The sequence below is a fragment of the Leptosomus discolor genome, chromosome 5 (assembly GCF_034619465.1).
Source record: "Leptosomus discolor isolate bLepDis1 chromosome 5, bLepDis1.hap2, whole genome shotgun sequence".
Taxonomy (NCBI): Eukaryota; Metazoa; Chordata; class Aves; order Leptosomiformes; family Leptosomidae; genus Leptosomus; species Leptosomus discolor.
The window spans coordinates 44,716,019-44,723,499 of record NC_141395.1 but is presented as its reverse complement, the minus strand read 5'-3'; the positions used below and the strand labels follow the sequence as shown (position 1 = coordinate 44,723,499).

Below are 7,481 nucleotides of genomic sequence, written 5' to 3'. Positions count from 1 at the left end.
GGTGCAGGTGCAAAGTCAGTCCTCTGATGGATCTGCTTGTTGCGAGTTTTGTGTCCTCATGTCATTTATGTTGTTTTTCTTATGCTCTGGGGTCAGATCTCCCTTATCTCTGCTCCGTTGCAGGTGTGCAGGGAATCTTACTTCAGGGAAACCTGGAGAGGTGACAAAGTGGAGCAGTACACAGCATGTTTCTGCTGCTTCTGATGATCCCAAAGACTGTAATGCAAACATGAGAGGGGTGATAATAGATTTATGTATAAGTAGACTACAAATTGTGTCTCTTTCATTTACCTACGTAGTATGGCCTTGGTGCTATTTCCATCCCTTATCATTACTATGAAGAACTTCACAGCAAGGCCACAGCTTTGCAGCAACATTACTTTGTGCAGAAATTTCTATTTGAGGTGCCTTTTAGGCCTTGGTTTCCCATACCTGAGAGTGATGTATCTGCCACTTGCCATCACGCTGCTGTGACTGAGGCCACTGTGGGATCCTGCCGGGAGTCTCTCTCAGGACTGCATCTCTCATCCTTTGATAGCTCAGCTCCCAGGGTGGAAGGCTGCAGTAGTTTCAGAGTAATCCTTAGTCACTGGTTCCAAGTCCAGCTCAAAAGAGAGGGGGGTTTGGGGTGGGGAGGAAGGTTCCTGCTCATCACTGGGCTTCTTATTGAACGCCTTATAGACATTTTGAGGAACCTTAGGAGCTGAGGCCAGGGCCAATCTCTCATTCCACACCATACAGTGTTCCTAGTTACATCTGCCAGCAGAGGATGCCTCTGCCATCCCTGAACTCAACCAGAGGTACTCACCAGGGACCTTACTCCTGCAGCCAAAATGGGGCAGGCATGGCTATCACTGTCCTTTAGCACTCGGGAGAACATGCCAAGGAGCGTGACATGAGTTAGGCGGCCACAAGGTAATAGTTCACCATAACCTTCAGCTAGCAATGCCAGCGGACAACCAGTAACACTGAAATCCCACTTAATCTGGAAGAGATGAAGCAAAAACGCAGGTAAAATCATTTATCCATGAAAAAATCCAATAATATCCACCCCAAATTGCTTGGGCTCCTGGCAGACTTTAATCTGAAATGCATCCAGACTGGCTGCTCATTCCCAAGAACTGAAGTCAGCCATCGTTTTCTTCCAGGGAATTATAAACGTCCCTTTATCCAGCCAGGTGTCACCCAGTCAGGTGTGAAGAAGGTGACAACTCTCCCATCCTTTCTTTGGCGATTTCTTAAAGTGTTCCCATGTGAAATGCTCGTTACACCTGACCACACAGCTTGCACCAAAATGGAAATTGAAAAATAAAGCACCTGAAGGGGCCAACATGTAGAGCAGGAAGCTTCACTTTTTTCCATCGTGGTGATCCCATTTTCATCCTTTCCCTCACTTTATAGCTGAGGAATCTTTCTGGAAGTGTGCTCATCCAGTGTGTGGGAGGCAGCAGGAACAGTGCCTCTGCTCTCTGGCCCTGGGCTGGAGTGTTGTCCCCACTCCTCCCTTGGCCCCACATGCTGCAGGAGCTGTGCAACAGGGCAGGAACTTGCTGGGCTATTTCCTTCCAGTTTAGGGAGGAAACTGTGCTCCCAGGTGGCTAACAGGGGGCTCTGTGTCGTCTCTATATGAGACCACATTGTAAAATTGGAAGGAGAGAGTTTGCAGATGTCAAGTGGAAGATGCAAGGGTAAAAAGACAATAATATGGTAAGAAAGAACACGTGTGTCCACAGTGATAAGTCCCAGGATGTCCTCTGCATTGAACAAGCCCTTTGAAGTGGTTCCTCAAGCCCAGCAAAACTCCCCCACCTCCTCTTCTTCTTCGCACCACCACAGCAACCTGCTTGTCATCCTTCCTACACCAGCCTTCAGCTCCTTCATCCTCTTCCATGAAGGGAGTGGACTGTTTCACCCTCTCCCTGAAAAAACAAGTCGTGTCAACCGAAGAACAGCCTCTGCTTGAGCAGGCAGAAGCTGCTTCCCTCGCTCCTGACCCCAGCACTAGCTTGAAGCAAGACGTCCTCTCTAAACCAAGGCTGACTAGGGGCACACAGTTTGCCATGTGCCCATCAGAATAATGATAGCAGGCAGGGCAAAGAAGAGATGCTCACATTATTACAGAAAAAAAAAAATTAAAAAACCGAGAAAAAGAAGATGGTGGCATTCAGGCATCAAGCCAGTGCCTTCCCATGACAGCACTCTGGCTTAGCACTGGAGCCGAGTTATTGTTAGCTGGCCAGGTAATGCTAAAGGAATGAAATCATTCTTATTTTTGCCAAGAGGAAAGGCCATGTGTCTCCTGGATCGAAGGAATTAGGAGGAGCTCCATACTGAAGCGGTAGACCTCCCTGGAAAGCAGGAATTTGGTTTTTTAGGAGGAAATTAGACATGAGAGGTGCTTTGTTCCCCCACAAGGAAATACTTCTTGGTCAACACAGCCTGAGGTGTAAGGTGCGGAGGAAGTTAGGCTCCCTCTTCCCCACTGTGTCAGGACAGCCTGCAGCAAAATGCCTGGATACAAGGGAACGGCCTTGCTGATTTAATCTTCAAAGCCAGTAACTGAAGCCTGGTTTTCTCTCATTTCTCCACCTACCTCTTTTATAAGTTTATCTATCTTGGCAGCTGTGAGTAAATGTTTTTATTAGCTTTTTGTCTTAACCTGTCTTGAATTAAATACGATTTCAGTGTAATTGGATACTAATGACTCGTTCCTTGCCAAAGGATGTGGTAAATCTCCACGTAGAGCTTGGGGCACCTTACAAGCACTCTGGTTGCCAGCTTGCTCTCCATAATATTCAGAGCATTACTTAATGTGATTTCCTTCAGCTGCAGGCCCCCCCCTGGACAGGCAATAGCCAGGAGGGGAGACCTGTCTTCCGGAGATGTATCACCCCTCCTCATTTCCAGCTCTTATCTGTATTTGCTCCATCCTCAGGCCACTTGGCTGATTTCCCATCTCTGGCTCCAGCTTCCTACAGGCATGAGAATGGGTCCCTGCTTGACCAAGGTTTTGCTTCAAATCATTATTCTTGGCTGCAGCCCTCTCCTGGGTTCGAGCAGGGCCTGTCTCACTGGGACCTGCTTTCCAAATTGCAGGGCATCACAACACAGCTATTCTTGCATGCAGTACATGCTCCATTAGCCAAAACTGAGTGACCTTGTTTGCTCTAGCAATTCTGCTAGAAATGCATGGAAATCTGAGAAACTACCCTTTGCTAACATCATCCTTCATCCTGTCAGTGCAGCAGAGGTAACATCCCTGGGATCTCTGAGCGAGCACATGGGAGCCCTCTATCCTCCTGGCCCAAGCATGCAGTGGATCATCTCTCTGTCTGCCAGCTGAAGGAATAAGTGCAAGTCCAAGCTGCCCGACTAGAAAAAGGCACTACCTCCACCTCTGCAAACTCCTGCTTGCAATTACATTCTTCTTGTTGTCATATGCCCATCAGCCATTTGGACATGCTTACCCACTTTCATTCACTTTGTGGTTTTTTTAAGATTAATTCAGAGGAAGAAACCAAAATCCATCTACAAAAGAGGAGCTATTTGCAAGTCTCTGCTTATGAAGGAGCTGCTCCCCTCAGTGCTTACCCCTCTGCACCAGCCTGAGGCAAATCAGGATGAATTTGGCCTCATCTTTACCACCCACCTTACTAGGACCTGCAAAAAATAAAGAAAGCGGGAAGGAAAATGAAGAAAGGATGGAAATAACAGATCGAAAGAGAGGTGTCTGTGCAGGCAGACAGCGGCTCTACCTTTCGTCTACTGGATACCTTCTTCACTTCTCATACCTTGTTCCCACTCCACATCTTGTGTTTTGTTGTCTCAGCACAACCCTCCTCCTTCAGGTTGCAATGTAACAAGTGACTGCAAGTGGCTGAGCTGCTCTAGCTTGTGGGATGGGGCAGCCTGTGCCTCTCCACTTTCTTGTGCTGGTCCTGACAGCAAGGTCCAGTCCCCTCATTTGCACCAGCTGAGCTGATTCACCTCACTGACTGTTAGAAAATTACCCACTTTGCTGGATTATCAAGGTGACTCAGGTGCTGGAAGTGTCCACCAAAGCAGGGACAAGGCAAATCGCATAGCTGACGGTAGTGGAGAAGAAGGGAGGAGAAGTGAGATCTTGTTATTTTGGAGCAAGAAGCTGCTAAACTGGCTTATCCTTCTTTCAAACTTCACCCTCAACATCCTCGTTGTTATCCAAAATGTAATACTTTCAGTACCCCACAAGATGGTCCATTGACTCGAAGAAGCTCCGACAAGAAAGTCAAGCCAAAAGCCATCACTTATCACAGTAGTCTGGCAAAGTCACCGCTGCTGAGGGAAGTACAGTAGCAATGCATGCTCAGATAGGGTTGTGGTGATTAATGTCTGTCTCCAACAGCTCCTGGCATTTTCCCTGGCAGCAGGTATGTGAATCCCATCCTGCTCCTAAGGAATGGAGAGTCATTTATGTTTTTCCATGCTCCCTAGTGTCCAAAGTTGGCTAACTGTTTTTTGGGGTTTTTTTGCTTGCCTAATGAATCCAGGGCTAAATATGTAGAGTTTGTTTCCAGTAGCCGGGCTCTCTCTGGTACAGACCTGTTTATGAAAGCCCACATGGGCAAGTGTCAGGCCAGGAAACAAACAGCAATCAAAGGCTACCATCGGAAAGAACCCAGCGGCTCAGTGACACCCAGGTTATTATCAGTGATGGGCCAACATGTTTCATTGACATAAGGTCAGCAAAGGTCTCAGAAAAGCAGGCAAGTGTTACCAAGAAGTTCTGAGACTGAATCCAAAATGCTACTGATGTGTGAGGTGTTCCCTGTCTCTTCCTGGAAAAGCAAAACTTACTTTGTATCTGATTGCCAAGGAAAAATGGAAAACAAGTTCTGGGATGTTGTGGCCTTTGTGGAGCATATGAAGTGACCAAGATCACAGTCACTGGGACACTGGTCTCCTTCCTGAAGCAGCACTGTGATGCTTTGTATGGATTCAGAGGTAAAGCCCATCTTGACGATGCAAAGAGTATTGTCTCTGGCAGCTGAGCTGCAGGAAGAAAATATGGGGTACAGATCAAGAGTAACCCAGAGGTTGGGGCAGGAACCAACATGCAGATGTGAGTCATGCGCATTGTAACGGGAGAAGTATCGGTGTGACAGTGGAGTGGGGGTTACCTGGAAGACAAGGTGCTGATGCTATCTTGCTACCTTCAGAGCTGCCCTTATCCTTCTGAACAGATCAGCTCTGCGCCGCACCACGCAGCCTATCCCAGCCTTGTAGACCCTTTCTGTCAGCTCTGGTGTCCTTCTGCAGAGGCAGGACCAAGCATGGCATAAGGCTACAAGGCTCTTCTACAACACCATGGAAGCAGAGGCAGATCCCACATCCTCCTCCCACCAGTGGGGATGCCTCCTCCAGACACCATGGGAGCAGGCAGGTTCTGCTGGCCCCAGGGGCTGCTGGGAGGGGGGCGAACAGAGTTTATGAACAAAAGAGCATGACACGACTCCCAGCATTTGGGAACTGGATGATGTCACGATGTTTTTCTTTTTTCCATTCAACATAGATATTGCAGCAGGTGACACGATGCGCTTTGTTCCCAGCTTGCAGCTGCAAAGCTCTTCATCACAGTGGAACATCAGATATGGAGCTCAGACCCTGATGTTGGGTGGGAAAATGGGATTTCCACTCTACAATCTCCACCTGTTTGCTGGAGAACGTCGGTTCCCCCCTTCCTCCAAGAACAACACTGCAGCCAATATGAGGGATGGGAGCAGCATCTTGGGGACTGGGGTGTGCAGGACTTCGCTCCCGTTCAGCAGCCCCGCGTTTCGGCGGTGCTGGGCAACGGGGCCAACCCTCTCAGGGTTCTCTTCCGGGCGTGAGCCCCGAGGGGGGTGCTATGCTGCTGAATGCTGCCCGTGCGTAGCACACAAGCTGCTCGGGGCCAGTGGCGCAATGGATAACGCGTCTGACTACGGATCAGAAGATTGTAGGTTCGACTCCTGCCTGGCTCGATTTTCCTTTTCGTCTTATTTCTCTTTTACTTCCCCGGGCTACATTTGCTCTGAGGTTTCCCACCCAACTGTGCATGGATGGTGGGAAAAACAAACAAATAAACAAACAGTTGGAAAGCTGGAGATGCAGATTTCCTCTTTAGGGGACTCCTCTAATTAGGTTGGTACCCACACATCCTGCTCAGCATCCTTGGGGGCTTTCAATAGGGTCAACTCCATCTCCAAAGAGATTTATTTTAAAAAAATCTTGCTAGTTACAAGGATCTTTCCCAATCTCACTGAGAATCTCCAGCACCTAAAGTCTGTTCCCAGCATCTTCCAGTTTTCCACTGCCACACTCTGGCTCGGTTGACCCCAGAGGATGTCTGCTCACCCAGCTCCTGCTGCTGAAATGGGGCAGCTTTGGCTGCTCTGGGAAACATCCTGGGGAGCTAAAAATCACATGTCTAAGTGCCCAGGATGTCAGTTGAGAGAGCTGCTGTTAGCTGAGTGTTAACTGGATAGATCTGATGACCCTGAAATCCCACTTAACTCAGGCCACGTGAAGAGTAGGTACAAATAGAAGTGTGTGCTTACAATATTCAAAATAGATACACTGACAAGAGTGCCTAAGTCAAGAAATAATAAAGTTTCAGATACTAACAAAATAAGGAAAGGCACCCATTCCCAGGTTTTTTCAACATTTCTGTGATGAGCAGAACATATTCACTGTGCACATGCCACATATCTCAAACTGCATCCATCAGCCAGCACCACATCATACACGAACATTTTCACCATCTCTTCTTTGAAATCCTCCAGGCGGGCAGAAAATATTTATCCTCATACTTTTAACTCCCCTAAGATTTATTTGTTTCCCTTTTCTCCAGAAGAAGAGACAGCTTTTGCTTGAAATGCAAACAAACCTTTTAATGTCGTAGCTGAAAATTTCTTTTTGTTGGAGCAGGTGTCGCCCCCATACCCATCAGATTCTTTAACAACCCCATATCTGTCTGTTTGCCTGCTCACCTCACTTTGGTGACGCAGTGTATCAGTGAAATGTCTTATGAACAGGGTTTTTTTAATAATCTCTAGCATCTTTCATTATTTGTACAAATGATTGAATAGGATACATGCACACAGCTCGTAATTGGCCCTTGTTGGAGACCAGATACAGAAATAATGAAGCACTTGCAGGTGACTGCTCACTAATAATTTGTTCCTAAATCAAATATTTAGAAAGCTACACTATCATCCAAGCACTGACAAGGCTGTTATTGCAGCAAAAAGCACTCAGTACCTTTAGACATATGAGCATGTCCTAAAAGGGTGGGAAGCTGAGCTAAGCAGTTACATTAATGTAACAGGGCTGTAGCTCAAGAGGCAGAAAGAGTTGCTTAGCATACAGTAAGTCCTGAGACCAGTGCATTTTCTGAGGTTTTTGTTCTTGTTGTTTGTTTTTTGCTTTCCTGGCTTGCATTCTATTCTATTTTTATCTTT

At 47.2% G+C, this 7,481-nt stretch overlaps 1 non-coding gene across 1 annotated transcript; it reads left to right on the top strand.

Moving 5' to 3' along the window:
* Nucleotides 1-5,929: 5,929 nt before the first annotated feature.
* Nucleotides 5,930-6,002, top strand: TRNAR-ACG (transfer RNA arginine (anticodon ACG)). Its single transcript has one exon. It is a non-coding gene; the product is annotated as a tRNA-Arg (tRNA).
* Nucleotides 6,003-7,481: the final 1,479 nt, after the last annotated feature.